Source organism: Rhinichthys klamathensis, unplaced genomic scaffold, assembly GCF_029890125.1.
Source record: "Rhinichthys klamathensis goyatoka isolate OS25496 unplaced genomic scaffold, OSU_Roscu_1.1 h1tg000274l_1, whole genome shotgun sequence".
Classification (NCBI taxonomy): domain Eukaryota; kingdom Metazoa; phylum Chordata; class Actinopteri; order Cypriniformes; family Leuciscidae; genus Rhinichthys; species Rhinichthys klamathensis.
Genome location: NW_026606793.1, coordinates 56165 through 73629, shown reverse-complemented (window position 1 = coordinate 73629; position 17465 = coordinate 56165).

Here is a 17465-nt window from a genome sequence, read left to right as displayed (position 1 = left end):
TCAAAACAAAATAATAATAATTAATTTCTGAACATTGACTCTCAGTCTGTTACGGGTGTGGTGCAGGTTGAAGGAGAGGCAGCAGTCAGCAGATCAAATTCAATAATATTTACTAATATAACTCAAAACAGGAATCCAGGAAACATAACCACACCAAATACAAACGTACCATACACAAACGAGAACCGACAAGGAGTGAGGGAGAACACAGGGTTTACATACACAGAGAACGGATCAAGGGAACAAGACACAGCTGGGGCAAATTAACTAGACACAGGTGAAGGAACTGAACACAAACGAGGAGCGGGAAAACTAACACAGGACTAAACCAAAAATACTAAACAGGGGGAAACACAGGACATACATGTAACATTAGCCCCCCCTCCTGCAAGGCGCGTCCTCGCGCCGAGTAACATCAATAAGGGTGGGAGGGTGGGCGCCCTGGAGGCTGACGAGGGAGTGGCCTACCCGGAGCAGGAAGCCTCCAGGGCGGAGCAGGACGTGCAGGAGGCCAGGGCGGAGCAGGACGTGCAGGAGGCCAGGGCGGAGACTTTCCCTCGGGCGGCCAGGGTGGAGACTTTCCCTCGGGCGGCCAGGGTGGAGAGGCCACTTCAGGTGGCCAGGGTGGAGAGGCCACTTCAGGTGGCCAGGGTGGAGAGGCCACTTCAGGTGGCCATGGCGGAGACGCACCTTCGGGCGGCCATGGCGGAGACGCACCTTCGGGCGGCCATGGCGGAGACGCACCTTCGGGCGGCCATGGCGGAGACGCACCTTCGGGTGGCCTATATCCCCCCCCAAAACTTTCTTGGGGGGAATCACAGGCTCTGGGACAGGCTCTGGGACGTGGACAGTCTCTGGGTGGGCAGACGGGACGTGGAAAGTCTCTGGCTGGGCTAGCAGTGAAGGCCCGGCTATGCTGGATGGAACCAGCGGTGAAGGCTCAGAAGGGCTGGACGGGACCAGCGGAGAAGGCTCTGAAGGGCTGGACGGGACCAGCGGAGAAGGCTCTGAAGGGCTGGACGGGACCAGCGGAGAAGGCTCTGAAGGGCTGGACGGGACCAGCGGAGAAGGCTCTGAAGGGCTGGACGGGACCAGCGGAGAAGGCTCTGGCTCGGCCGGCGTGACACGAAGCTCCGGCCCGGCAGGCGTGACGCGAAACTCTGGCTTGGCAGGCGAGCAGGTAAGCCCAGGCTCGGCAGGCGTGCAGGGAAGCCCAGGCTCGGCAGGCGTGCAGGGAAGCCCAGGCTCGGCAGGCGTGCAGGGAAGCCCAGGCTCGGCAGGCGTGCAGGGAAGCCCAGGCTCGGCAGGCGTGCAGGGAAGCCCAGGCTCGGCAGGCGTGCAGGGAAGCTCAGGCTCGGCAGGCGTGCAGGGAAGCTCAGGCTCGGCAGGGCTGCAGGGAAGCTCAGGATCGGCAGTGCTGGACGGGACCAGCGGAGAAGGTTCGGCTGGGCTGGACGGAACCAGCAGTGAGGGCTTGGCTGGGCTGGACGGAACCAGTGGTTTGGGAAACTCGGGGCTGAGTTCATGGGCTGTAGCTGATGTTCGTGTAGCCCACACATACAGGATCGCCGCAGACATTACAATCAGCGCAGTGTCCTCTTGGATGTACTCACGTACGGTGTGCTCAGTCTCTAACGGGCAGGCGACGGGCTCGGGCTCTGGCGGGCAGGCGACGGGCTCAGGCTCTGGCGGGCAGGCGACGGGCTCAGGCTCTGGCGGGCAGGCGACGGGCTCAGGCTCTGGCGGGCAGGCGACGGGCTCAGGCTCTGGCGGGCAGGCGACGGGCTCAGGCTCTGGCGCACAGGCGACGGGCTCTGTGGGACACAACCCAGGCATGATGGTCTTCTTGGCCCTCCGCGTCGACATGAGCGGTGGGTCCATCACACTGGACATTAGTCTTGGGCGCCCCGAGACCGATCCGGTGATAGGCCTGATGGCTGGCGTGACTTGAAGCTCTGGCTGGACGTGGCTGACGTGAAGCTCTGGCTGGACGTGGCTGACGTGAAGCTCTGGCTGGACGGTCTCTGGCTGGACGGTCTCTGGCTCGGTGGGGCCCACTGTGAGCGGCGATCCACAAGCTACCAGCACCCACTCTATGTACGCCGCGAAGTTCCCTCGAGGCCCATCTCCGGGCAGGCATGCTTTGGTCTCAGCGTTTAGGCCTGCCCGGAAGAACACACAGAGGCTGGTGTCATCATAATGAACTAGAGGTACCAAGTCCAAATACCTCTGTGTGTGGGCCTCGAGGGACTGATCCTCCTGGGACAGGAGAAGGATTTGGACTGCTGCATCCATCGATGTTAAGGTCGGTTCTTCTGTTACGGGTGTGGTGCAGGTTGAAGGAGAGGCAGCAGTCAGCAGATCAAATTCAATAATATTTACTAATATTGAAGACTAAAATTTCATCTTTGAATATAATTTCATTAATTAATATTATGTATCTGTATTATTATTCTTTATTTAGTATTCATAATAAGTTGTATTATCTTATGAAGTTTAAAATGCATGAGTAGACTATAGATTGCATGGACACATGTGTTTAAGGAACATATTTTAGACACAAGGAGGGTAGCTGGGAGGATTATGTATTCTGCTTAGAGGTATGTAATGTTCACTTAGCAGAGAGTTCCAATGATGAATATACTTCAAATGTGTACAGTTGGTATGCTCTTTGCAAGAAAATGAATGTTTCAACTGATGCAAATGTACCATTTGTATACCACTAATGTATACACTGAGAAATAGTTTCTTAATCTGGAAAGTGGATTGTACCATGTGCATATACATTTCATTTTAAGCATAAGCAATATGTTTTGTTACCTTACAAGGAAGCTGTAAGACTCTCTGTGATGTATAAAACCCCAATCTTACTGTACTACAGCAGAGAAACATGGAGGCATGACTGGGTGAGAGGAAGGAGAAACACGAAACGCATAGACCTGGCATGAATATAACATCTTCTCAGAGTTTCTCTCCTGACATATAAGAATAAAAATCTTTCTTGGCAAGATAACTGGTGTCTGGTCCCGTGAATTAAATAATAACGGGGAAAAGGCTTAATTCCAAGTCTACAATTTGGCGTCACGAACAACAGGATCGCATCTTCAGGCATTTGTCTCAATCATTCAAGGTAAGACTTTTTCTTTTTCTAAAATAATTCTAAGTCTGCCTGATGATTAGACATTGACTGAAAACTGCTTAAAAGAACTGATATTTAAAGTACCAGTTGTGTTGCCAATGAATATATGTCAGACAATTAAATTTGGCTTATTTAAGTTGCTCTGATCAGTAAAACCTCTAAAATATTTGAATGATGCTTGGGTAAAAGTGGATCTTTTTTAGAAAGAAGACCATATAAAATTAGCTATAAGACGGTTAAGCTAGGCAAATTTGCTTGTTTACAACTGCGACGTGGTTGGATTGTGGCGGGACTGTCTAAAACGATGGCAGAATGAACCCTAAAGCATCCAACACACAGAAGATTCGTTCTCAGAAGGAGACGAGGAAAGTGTAACAAGCAGTGATTTATAGCGGTTTAAAGTGGCGGGTCTGTGCTCTGAGTTAGTGCAGTGCAGTATATAGAAGATACGAAGAAAACCCTAAAACGTTTAAATACGCAGAGGATTGAACCCTTAGAAGAAGGGTATCAATGAAAAAAAAAAGAGCTAGAATCGCGGGCATTCTGATTTTGACCATAAAACTGTTCGAATGTTTGAGGATACTGATCTGAGTTGAACTTAAAGAAAAAAGAAAAAAACAACGAAATTAATCTAAGATAAACTAGAGGAAAAAGAAAGAATAAACTTATCTGAGTTAAACTTAAAGGAAAAAGAAAAACAAAGAAATTAATCTGAGATAAACTAGGAAAAAAAGAAAGAAGAAAAAATGTATCTGAGTTGAACTAAGTAAATTAAAAAGAAAAAAGAATAGATAACTAAAATATAAGGGATAACTTGTTTTTAATCTTTCTTTAAAATTTTCTTTTCCCTGAGTTCTTATAGGGCTTAGAGAAGAGAGAGAGAGAGAAGCAGCCCCTCCCTTTGGAATTCACTCTATATACATACACACACACACACACATATACGCACACACACATAGCCCTGCTGTTCTGAGCACAGAGACACAGAGTGACAAATTCTTTGAAACATGGGAGAAAGTGTCTGTAACAGCAGAACAATATCTTCTTGGTACCTGGAAAGGAAGAGGAAGAAACAAGCTAAACTTTTGAAAAAAGGTCTGGATATCAATGCATCTATGGATGAGCAGTTAAGCTGGTTCGAGTCCCAAAAAGACAAGATCAAATCAAAAGCATTCCCAATACTGGCGGCTCATTGGATTGTGAAACAAGGTGGAATTTTTTGCGATATGAATGGTGGTCCAGTTCCACTTGCTGAAGCAATGAAGCCTCAAATTGAAGCATATACCAAATTGAACAAAATCATGTCTATTAAATGTTCAGATGAAGCAAATACAACCAGTGAAGATTTATTTGATCCAGATTGGACAAATATAATAACTGAAGCTGAAAGAAAATACTCACAACCACCAGTGAAATCCGCAACAACTGTAACGCCTCCTCCTTACAACCCAATTTATCCAACTTTGCCTGAACAATGTACAAGTTCATCTAAACCTCTGACACAGCCTCAAGCTTCGAGATCAAATGGAGGTCCAGTTGACAAAATGTATATTGCATCTGCACAAGCAGCTCCGGTAATAACAAGATCTAAAACAGTTCAGCCAAACAGAGACATGCTGCGATGTACACCAGCTCGGAATTATGATTCTGACTGGGGCGATGAGACAAAAGATGATGACATGATCACAGTTGATAAGATCGGTCCTGAATTTTCTTCACCTGCGATTAAAAGGGAAGAATCTGAAATGATGACAGAAGAAAGACCATTCACACCAGGAGAACGTCAAGCCATTCTCACAGCCTTGCCTCCTCTGAAGAGACAAGATCCAAACACAGAGTTTTGGCGAGAATTGGACTCATTAGTTGAAGCACATCAAATGACATTAAGAGATATACACACCATTGTGAAAGCTAAAATCCCAAGAGACCGATGGGAACGCTTGCCAGCATCGATAACAACAGCCCAGTGGGTAGACTTGTGGGTCGACGGCCAGGGAAGACACCTGGGTCTTTGGCAAGCATTAGATGAGTTCCGAAAAGTAATCCAAGAAATCTTGGGAAGTGGTAAAATTCCATTCACATCAGTGACATTGATTAAGCAAAAAGATGATGAATCTCCAGATGAATATGCTCTGCGTAAGTGGAATGCTTATGAAAGATGGGCCCTCTGTGCTAAGAAACAACCTGACAGAGATGATGTACAGTTCACTGACACACTTGTCGATGGTTTCAGCACAAAATACCAACATGCCTTATCACTTGGAGTCAATCCAGGTGAAACATTTGACCAAATTATGCAATGGGCTGGCCGCTTAGAGATGGCTATGAGATCAAATAAAGAAGAAGGAAACAAGCCATATCGAAGAGGAGTGGCAACAGCTCAATACAACAAGGACACAAAGAATAGGGTGATTTTCTGCAGCAACTGTGGAAAGCGTGGACACTCCAAAATAGATTGTTGGGCTAAAGGAGGTGGAGCAGAAGGTCAAGGTCCATCATTTAGACAGGTCAGTGCGAAAAACCATGAAGAAACCACTCAAGGGAAGACATGGACTGAAGCACAAGTCCGTCAGCTCATTGAGGGAATTATGCGTCCGCAATAGGAATCAGCGGCCCCCTGTATTAGTAAGAAAAGAGACAATCGCCTTTTCGTCAATGCATTAATAGGGGGCCACCCATGTGACATCCTTGTTGACACAGGAGCAGCCATTTCAATAACAGATCTGAACCTACCTACAACAGATGAAACTATGGAAGTTGAAGGAGTTGGAGGAGGTATCACAAAATTTCGCAAAAGTATTCAAGTTCCACTGCAAATACATGAAGATGAAGTCTTATGGACATCTTTCTGGGTTGGGCCGAATTCACAAGGAAGCCTTATTGGCATGGACATTCTTCCATTGTTGAACATGATCATATTCACTGACAGTCGTCAAATCGCTACAACAGCTGGGATAATACCACACGAAGACCGCACATGTAATTTAAGTTCTGTTGGTACAGCAAAACCAATCATCAGAAATTGGGGAAAAGATGGTGTGTGGGGTCTTCTGTGCAGTTTATATTCAGATGTTTGGGCTAAACACAAATTGGATTGTGGCAAAGCCAACATTGACCCCGTTGTTATTGAGGGACCGATACATGCCCCTCATAAACAATACCCTATCCGACCTGAAGCAAGACAAGCCGTGGAAGAGATAGTGGCAGACTTGGAAGCTGAAGGAATCATCAGACAAACTTCATCTACCACTAATAGTCCTGTCTGGCCTGTCAGGAAATCGGATAACTCATGGAGATTAACCATTGATTACACAAGACTTAACAGTGTAACACCAAAACCGCATCCTATTGTGGCCAATCCTGCCACCATTCTGAATGATATTCCAGGAAATGCAAGAATTTTCACGGTACTAGATGTACTGTCAGCTTTCTGGTCTATACCTATTGATGAAAAATCTCAAGAGAAATTAGCCTTCACAGTAGGCGCAAAACAGTATGTTTGGAACAGACTCCCACAAGGTCTTAATCTTTCCCCTGTTGTATTTCATAGAACTTTGGATCAGTTCTTAATGGAGCAAAAAGCTGAGATTGAGAGTTCAGGAAGTGTTTGCCTCCAATATGTTGATGACTTGTTGATTGCAAGCCCAGATGAAAACAGCCATATATTTGCTCTGAATGTTGTCCTACAAGCCCTTAAGAAAGGAGGATTCAAAGTCAACCCTGACAAAGCACAGCTGGCCAAAACCAAGGTTATCTACTTGGGCCAAGAAATATCTGTCGAGGGAAGGAGAATGACAACAGAGCGTGTAGAGGCATTACGGCAACTCCCAAAACCTCTAACAGTTACAGGAATGCGGAAGGTGATGGGACTTTTCAACTATTGTCGTCAGTATATTCCTGATTTTGCCAGCATCACTAGCCCCCTCATCGACTTGTACAAGGGAGGAAAGCCTGGAGTGGAACAGATAAACTGGACACCGGAAGCTGAGGAAGCGTTTACTTCTATGAAAGAGAAACTGACTTCAGCTCCAGCCTTGGGACTTCCTGATGGACGATTGCCATTTCATTTGTGGACCAGGGTGGGAGACGAGTCCTACTCAGCAGTACTGTGTCAAAAACCAGGTGATCGATACAGGCCAGTTGGATACTTTTCCACAAAGATTCCTGTTACAATGATTGGTCAACCACGATGTATACAAGCCCTCGATGGTGCCACATGGGCAGTGGATGCTGTTGAAAATCTGATAGGAGCACAGACTATCATACTGCACACTCCACACAGCATAGTGACGTTGTTGAACAATACAAACATCAAGACCATAACTGACGCGAGGAGAGCAAAATGGGAAGCAACTTTGTTAAACAAGGATTTGAGAGTGGAAATCATCAGAGACATTTCTCTTAACCCTGCAACAATGATGCTGGAACCACATGAGGGAACACCACACGAGTGTGAAAAACAAGTTGAAGAGGAAAGTCTTGGTCCTGTTAATCCAATCGCTCTTGAAAATCCAGATAAAGAGTTATGGGTCGATGGATCCAGTTATTATGTTGATGGAAAACGACATACTGGGTGGGCTGTAGTGGAAGCTGATGGAACTGTTGTGAAGAAAGGAGCTCTTTCTGGGCAATTTTCAGCACAAGTAGCTGAGCTCATAGCACTTACGGAAGCTTTTGAACTATCGGAAGGAGATCGAGTTAACATCTATACAGATAGTCGTTATGCTTTTGGGGTGGTCCATGACTACCTAGCTCTGTGGAAAAGACGTGGACTTATCACCAGCAGTGGGAGCGAAATACAACATGCTTCCATAATTCGCCGTTTGATTACAGCATGTCACTTACCCTGAGAAGCAGCCGTGATCAAAGTAAAATCACATCAATCTGACAAGTCCAAAGAAAGTCAAGGAAACACGGCAGCAGATGCAGCGGCTAGAGAAGCAGCTCTACTTCCTCTTACTCCTGTTACCTTGGTAAAGGAAAACAGCAAAGATAATCCTGAGCTCCATCTTCTGTCATATCAAATGGAGACAGATGAAGAGAAAGAGCAATGGATAAAAGCAGGAGCGAAAGAAGATGATCAAGGTATCTGGAGAATTCCAACAGGACAAGTGGTGATGCCTATCGGAACAAGAAGAGAACTGATGCAGCTGTATCATGGAAAAGTGCATGCTGGAGCAAAAGCAATGAAAGCTCAAATCAGCGAGACTTGGTGGTGGCCACGAATGATGAGAGACATTGATGATTACTGTAGGAGATGCTTGATCTGCATGAAAGCAAATGTGGGAAAATCTGTAAAGGTGCGAATGTCACATGCACCCAGACCAACAGGTCCATGGACACATCTCCAAATCGATTTCACAGGACCTTTATCACCCAGTGGAGGGTACCAATACATTCTAGTAATCATGGATAGATTTACTAGGTGGGTGGAAGCACTCCCTACGAAAAATTGCACTGCTGAAGCGGCAGCACGAGTAATGGTGGAAGAAGTTTTCCTCGCTGGGGTCTTCCATATGAACTTGATTCTGACAATGGAACTCACTTCACTGAAAAACTGATGAAGGAAGCAATGAAATTGATGGGGATTAAAACAGGACTAGCCCCTTTTGAACTAATGACTGGAAGAGCAATGGTTCTACCTCCTGATGCTCCGCCACCTGCGGGAACAGGAGGAGACTCTACTTTGTTCCAAGAAAAGTTACGACGCTATCTCGCAATGCTGGACAAAGCTACTAAAGACAATAATAAGAAAGTGCGAGAAGCTCAACAGCAATGGGATGAAAAACACACCACTACTGACATTCCACACATTCCCGAGTTAGGCAGTTTTGTTATGATCAAACGAATTGCTAGGAAAGGTTTAGAGCCTAGATGGGAAGGACCATACGAGATACTCCTAACTACTGACACAAGTGTTTGTCTCAAAGGGAAGGGTGTAGGAACAGACAGATGGTATCATTGGTCACAAGTTAAACCTTGCTTAGGGAATGAACAAAATGATAATGACGGCTTATGGCCTGATATTGAGCACTGTTCATCCATTAGCTTTAAAGATTGGGAACAAAGAAGTGATGTTTAATTATTTCTCTGCTTCCATTTCAGGAATCAATTCCATTGACATTGATTAGAGATGGTTGCAAGTTATTCTCGATACCCAACGACAATGGTATGCTTATTTTTAATTTTACTTGGCATTTACCAAGGAAGCCACGCTTTATGGACTCCTCGAGTTCAAGAAATCAATCGGAATGCTACTCTGAAATCTGGCCAACATTTTAATCTACCCTTTATTTCCAAATGGGGATTATGGGATTGGGTGCCACGTAATGATAAAGATCTTGCTAAATATCGTGAGGACATCTTTGGAGGATGTAACTTTTATCATCAATGTTACAAAAGCAGAGTAATTTGGCCTGTGAAAGACGGGGGGTTTTCTGGTAGTGCTCAAAGACGAGAAATTTGTTCAAAAGGACAATGTGAAGTTGTGGGGTTAGACCTCATAACGTCTACTAATGTGGAAATTAATTTCATTTTGAATCGTACTCACATGCTTACAATATGGGATTCGTTGGCCCAAGGGTGTATTTATCCCATAGTGTTGCCATGTGAAGGGTTTCTAAGGGATACTTCCTCGGGGACAACAAGATTCAAGGGAAATTATGTACGAGTATGGCATTCAGAAGATGAGAATGAATATTGTGAGACTGAACTAGAAACTGGGGAAATTGGAAGGTGTTTTTATCTTTCTGCGGAAAAGACAAACAAAGCTAAAACATGCCCAAATACAACTATTGCACCAGCTCATGGTATTTTGTTAGCAAAAGAAACCAAAACCTTGATAAATGAAGCCCACATGGTGCGGCAACGCATAAATTATAACTTGAAATCCCTTCTTACTGTTTTTGATCAGTCTTATTGTGGAAATTTCACACAAATAAGGGGTTGGTTGGAAAAAGAAGTTAAATATTATACCTCTGGAGATCCTCTGAGTAGTAAAAATCGTAAACCTCGAAGTATATGGGGAGACATAGCGGGGGTGTTTGGTTCTGTTAATTCAATTAGCAATACCGCTCAAATTAATCAACTAAGTGAGTACACTCAGTGGGTGGGAACAATGAGTGGGAAAGGACTCACTAAGGCCCTTCAAGGTACTCTACATATTATAGCAGCGGGTCAGCATCTTAATAATGCTGCAAAGGAATTGGCAGATGCATTAACAAAATCGTCTGATTTTGAGACGCATCGTGCGGCGTGTTTATTTTTAGCCCAGAATTTAAAGGATCAAATGGTAGAGGATATTCAGGTTATTCGAATGGGTCAAGTTCCTGAACGGATAGCGGAATCTTTGTTAATGGTTTTCGGTAATCAACTTAATTTGACTTCTGCTAAACATGTCCCGTTAGTTAAAATTGGCATTAATGAGAATTCGTTGTCAAGTTCTGGAACATTACCTTTGACTATGATATGGCCTCAATATGGGAAGCGCAATATTATGACAGTTAGGCGATTCCAATCAATGGGTGTTAGACAAGGAAATTCAGTAATTAGATTAGGAAGGAATGGATATTGGGCTGAAGGTGAAATGCCGATGATTTCTACCACAGACTGTTGTGTTGAGGAACATGAGTGGGTAATTTGCTCATGCTCTACAATGTTTAGTCTATCTCTTAATGGTTCTGCAGTTTGGGAAGTAGTTCCTTTAGATCAAGCCACAGGTGCATGGCAGGTGTCAGAAGCACAGTGGTGCATATTACATGATGGGAAAAGTGAAAATATGATATACGGAGGGAAGTTGTGTCCAATTCCTCCTGATCCATTTTGTCTTGAGATTCTCTATCCTCTTCACTTGGGTGGAATTCATGTTCCACATGTGCAATTGTTGCAGTTAGAGCCACAATGGTGGAATAATGATTTAGTAGAAGAAAGGAATTATGAACTCTTTGAAATGGTTAGAAGAGTTAAAAAGAGTGTTAAAGCAGCTCAAGAGGAGGGAATTCAAGCAATGGGTCATGTTATCGTAGCAAACGGAATAGCTAAATTGATGTCTGAGAGAAAATTAACACAAATTCCGGGAAATCTATCATGGTCGGAATGGATAGTTTTGACTATGGTAGGTGTTTTGCTGTTTCTGTTAACAATACAACTCATCATATGTGTTACTAGAAGGAAGAGTACCAAACCTGTTAAGTTGAATATTATTAACCAAAAGGATAGAACCGAGAATGGGATATACGGAGTGAAATAGGAGATTTTACACATTCTACACTACGAAACACAACCTCACAAACAATGAACACCCGCTTACTGATTTACAACCCTAAGGGATAGGATCCTTTAACATCAACATTTATTTTTGTTTATTATTTTAGCACGGAACTGAAGGAGTTAATTACTTAACGAGTTCAGGCACGGGCAGAAGATTTATTAGTTTTTCTTTTCTTAGATGATTGGGGTTCATTTTAAATGCTTACACATAGACGTTAAATTACACATAGCATGCGGGGACATAACATGGGTTGGGTTTTTCGTTTTCCTTTCTGTTTCTATTCTTCTATCCTTTGTCTATTTCTTGGTCTGCTATTTCTTCTCCTCACTATCACTTCAATAGGTTGGCCACCTGGGGATGATGGTGTGGAACTGACGGCCGTAGTTCCAGTGGAGGGAGATGAAGACTAAAATTTCATCTTTGAATATAATTTCATTAATTAATATTATGTATCTGTATTATTATTCTTTATTTAGTATTCATAATAAGTTGTATTATCTTATGAAGTTTAAAATGCATGAGTAGACTATAGATTGCATGGACACATGTGTTTAAGGAACATATTTTAGACACAAGGAGGGTAGCTGGGAGGATTATGTATTCTGCTTAGAGGTATGTAATGTTCACTTAGCAGAGAGTTCCAATGATGAATATACTTCAAATGTGTACAGTTGGTATGCTCTTTGCAAGAAAATGAATGTTTCAACTGATGCAAATGTACCATTTGTATACCACTAATGTATACACTGAGAAATAGTTTCTTAATCTGGAAAGTGGATTGTACCATGTGCATATACATTTCATTTTAAGCATAAGCAATATGTTTTGTTACCTTACAAGGAAGCTGTAAGACTCTCTGTGATGTATAAAAACTCAATCTTACTGTACTACAGCAGAGAAACATGGAGGCATGACTGGGTGAGAGGAAGGAGAAACACGAAACGCATAGACCTGGCATGAATATAACATCTTCTCAGAGTTTCTCTCCTGACATATAAGAATAAAAATCTTTCTTGGCAAGATAACTGGTGTCTGGTCCCGTGAATTAAATAATAACGGGGAAAAGGCTTAATTCCAAGTCTACAAATATAACTCAAAACAGGAATCCAGGAAACATAACCACACCAAATACAAACGTACCATACACAAACGAGAACCGACAAGGAGTGAGGGAGAACACAGGGTTTACATACACAGAGAACGGATCAAGGGAACAAGACACAGCTGGGGCAAATTAACTAGACACAGGTGAAGGAACTGAACACAAACGAGGAGCGGGAAAAATAACACAGGACTAAACCAAAAATACTAAACAGGGGGAAACACAGGACATACATGTAACACAGTCTTTATTTACATGTTTCTCATGTTTTCTCAATAGAATTCATAAATAATAACATATTTCTAATAGGGGCTCATTGTAACGCAGTGTGACAACATGCCCCAACTGCACAACCGGGGTTTAAACCCTGCTAGTGTCTTCTGCTATAGTTAGCGAAGCATTAAAGAACTATATCAACTGTTAAACAACAGATTGAAGATTAAAATAATATCAGATTTGTCTAATTTTAAATAAACACAAAAAATAGAGATAACGCGGGGCTAGTTGTAACACACTTGTTTTAAATACTTCCACACATGCCAGCATGACGAAACTTGGTGTATTTACTAATTGTCATTTCAACACTATATAGAGAAAAAATTGCGCCAAAATTCAGAAATCTTTGTAAGATATCACTGAACATTTATTTAACCATAGTACATTTCTTACTTAAGTTAATTTTTCACGTTGTGCCCCGCGCTTCCCTAGATGTGGGCTGTAAATAACAAAGATAACAATGAGTTGACAGTAATCACAATAACTTTTCACAATTGGCAAGAAACAATCATATTCTCAAACGATATAACGTACTGAAATAACATTATTGTAGTACTGTGTAGTGGAGTGGACGGAATGAAAGTAGGTGAAAGGTCATTATATTTGCTGCATCATTAAGTGGCACGATAAATGTGACGAACGACAAGTAATTAACAATCTACACATATACAATATCAAATACTATACGTTTACTATCTACAAACATTACTTAAAACTACTGAATTAAGAATTAAACTTATTAACCCTCTAGGCGCCACGGTCGAGTTTACTCGACAAGATGCGGCACTGAATAAAACGGCCGATTTTGTCAAATTGGGTGTCTAATTTCGTTCGACCTCCCATCCACTGGATGGCAGACATGTCATACTTCATCCCCGAATCAAAAAAACGTCATGCCTCTATACAAAATGTTCGAGTTAGAGCGCATTGAATCAGCACAAACAAAAGCGGAGATCGTCAGTGTGCGAGTGAGCCATTTCATCAGATCCTCTCCGCAATCGCGGCGACAGTATTGTGGTGGAGACTTTGTCTAATACCACTGGGTATGTTAGACGAGGTCGAAGTATTCATAGGACAGTTAGGAGACAACGTGGAGGCAGGGTGGGGAGTCGCAATGACAATGACAGTAGTCCGAGCTGTGCACACTCGAGGCAGATCTGGCCGCGCTGCTCGTATCATCTCACTCATGATCTGTGCGAGTGAGCGTTTGAACTAAACAGGTCTTGTCTACTTGTGTTTGCATGTCATATGAATAATATATATGTGCCCCATACATGGAATCAGAGTGTCTACTGTATGTAGTAAATGGAAAATCTCTACAGCAAAAGGCCAACCACTACATGCATTCGGTTTGTTTCTACCATTTATTAGTAATGATTTACACAGTTTGTTTACTACTTACTATATACCTGAGCATTCAGTATTGTGCAATATAGCACACAGAAGGTGATGGACATTTTGGGAGGAAAGAAGTGCTGCATTTTATGAAAATTCTATAATCCAAGATTGCCGCCACCATATGATGTCATAATATGCAAATTAGATGGGAAAATGTAATCCCTACATAAACTTTGGGTCATCCTTAATATTTCTCTCATTTACAGGAAGTCTCTATCTTTTATCACTTTTAAGATATAGCCTTTTGAAATTAAGATGTCAAAATCGAACGTTTTAGGAAAAAACCTCTGGCGCCTAAAGGGTTAAGAAGGAAATACAGCAGATGTCTATGTCCTGATTGTCTATCAGCATTGCTAGGCAACTCATTACGCTGAAGAATCAATCAGGGCAACCTCACCTGACACTCATTATCTCTCGCTATATCTACCCTTGTGTTGCAGTCAGTCTTTGTCAGATCGTTGTTTGCTTCATGTGTGCCATCTGCTCTTGCTGTCCTGTGTGTAGTTCCTGTTCCAGTTTTGTTTTGCCCCTCGTTCATGTTAGATTACCTGCTGGAATTGCCGTGGAGAAAAAGGATGCTTCCTTGCATTGACCAACAGGAGTGAACAACATTAATGTTAAGAATACTTATTCTTTGCCGCTGATGTCTTCAGCTTTGGAGTGTCTCCTTTTTCACAAAGTTGGACCTTCACAACTCATATCATTTGGTGCGCATTAGGGAGGGGGATATTTTGTATATTTGGTCATGCCGTTAGGGCTATCCAAGGCTCCCGCAGTCTTCCATCTACTCTTCAAGTGTTGAGAGATATGGACGATAAGTTCATTTATGTCTACCTGGACGACATATTGTTCTCCAAGAACACATTCAGCAAGGCTTCAGTGCTTCAGAGGAAAAAACTAGAGAATGGGCTTTTTGTCAACGCGAAGAAATGCTGGTCTAATCACAAGAACCTTGAGTAGGGGAGCGCGGGGCACAACCTAACGCGGGGTTAAATGTAACACGGACCTTTTACATAGTTAGTCAGGATCAAGCCGGTTGTGTTTCCGCTCTTTTTCTCTCGCTGCCAGAAGACGGTCTCCCGCGAATTTGTGGAAAGTTTTGATAATATTTCGTGAAGATACTGGACAAAGAGTGTTTTGACACCATGCAAGTAAATTTTTTCATCATAGGTTTTTTTCGGTTTCTGAGTTGGGTGTGTACGTTTTCAAATCTAACTTTATATTGCCTTAATCACTGTCTTGTTTGCTAAAACATAGCACCGTTTTGAAACATGTCAGCAACCCCTAGCAACTGTTAGCTAGGCTTAAAATATGCTTTACACAGCGGGGTTAGTTGTAGCACAGTGTTACAACTAAGCCGCCAAGTGTACAATGATAATCAAATGAAAACAGGGAGCCACACAACTTTTCAGGTTTGAGTATTTATTTATATATTTAACGTTGTTGGACTTTTACAAACAATGTTGGAATTTAAAATGTTTAAAATTTATTTTACCATGCATTGATCACTTGTTTATTTATTAAAAATATGGCCTGTTTTTAATGCAATAAACCCTTTAAATTTTTTAAGCTCATTTGTATTATTATTACTGTTATTATAATCAATAATAATAATTTTACATGCAACTGCCACACACAAATCTAATTCAATTGCAATTACAATTTGATTATTTATTTATTTATTTATTGCAAAACTGTGCTGCCCTTTTCTATGTCTCTATCATAGACTGTAAGGTCTCTATCCATGATATTGATCCATAATAGAAGGATGATTGGATGAGGGATGGATGTATGGATATCTATCTATACAGATGCACAAACAATATCAAACTATACAAATAAAATAGTACTGAATTATGTGTGTTACACACAAGTGTTACAACTAACCCCTCTGTCTGTTACAATTAACCCCGCATATGGGGTAAGTTGTAACATTTGCACTTCTGTCACTTTCAGTGCAACAGTACGAAAATGGTAGGTCCTAGAAAAAAACTTTAAGTGTTCATTTGTAGCAGAGATGTGTATGTTGCTTGTGTAAAAAAAAGTTGAATCTAACTTAATAATTTTTTTAATAATTGAGCCAAAACCAAAATGCGTTAGGTTGTGCCCCGCTCTCCCCTACATCCAATCTGCCAAACATTTAAACTCTAGGCAGGCCCGGTGAGCTCTATTTTTCGGTCGTTTTAATTTTTCCATTTCTTACCGTCCGGGCTCTAAAAACATCAAGCCTGATGCTTTGTCTCGCACCTTGTTGTTTGTGCCTGAGAGTTTACGGTCCGACGTCATCCAATGGCGTCATTGTTCCAAGGTAGCTTGTCTTCCAGGGGCAAATTGTATTCTTTTTCTTATTAAATAGGAGTGGCTCCGTTTATTTGGTTCATGTAAGCCATTTTCTCTTGCCATGTCTAGTTGCTGTTCCAGTTTTGTTTTGCCTCTTGTTCATGTTGGATTACCCGTTCCTCACTGCCAAAGCCTGTCAGCTACCACCAGCAGTCTGCAACATCTGACCGCCTCTCTACAGTGTTTCTGAGTTTATTTTGTACGTTTAATACTCTCATTGATTGCATTTGCTTTTGGATCCCGTTGATCTTTCCATGACAGAAACAGTGATTGTGGGCTACACAAACCAGTTTATCAGCTCTGTCCAAATGGTTCTCTACTTACTTTGTCTTTGTCTACCCACACAGGTTCCCTGTGCCAGTTAGATGGTAAGTTGTAATAATGACCAGAAAACTCAGAATGTGTCTTCTATGTTTGTGAGGCATTTTAACAAGCAAATCTCATATATTGATCTCTCTCATCAGTATGTGGAAGAGCCCCCCTCAACGGCAGGGTTGTCGGAGGGGAGAATGCGACGGCGGGGGCTTGGCCGTGGCAAGTCAGCATTCATATCTTAGGCCTTCACCATAACTGCGGCGGGACTCTAATCACTAAAGACTGGGTTTTATCTGCAGCTTATTGCTTCCTGGGGTATGAGGTTTAACACTTAAGATACATTTGTAAATTGTTAAAAGTGGTATTAAAGCATACTTTATCTATTTACAGTTTGAATGAATCTCATATTGTGATGTACTTCGGGCGTCTGAGCCAGTCCGGCTCAAACCCTAATGAGACATCCAGGACAGCGAGTCGAATCATCAGACATCCTAACTATAACTTTTCCATGGTTGACAACAACATAGCGCTGGTCCAGCTCTCCTCTTCTGTGACTTTCTCTGATTACATTAAGCCTGTCTGTCTGGCGGCAGCTGGTAGTGTATTTCCTACAGGTACAGAGAGCT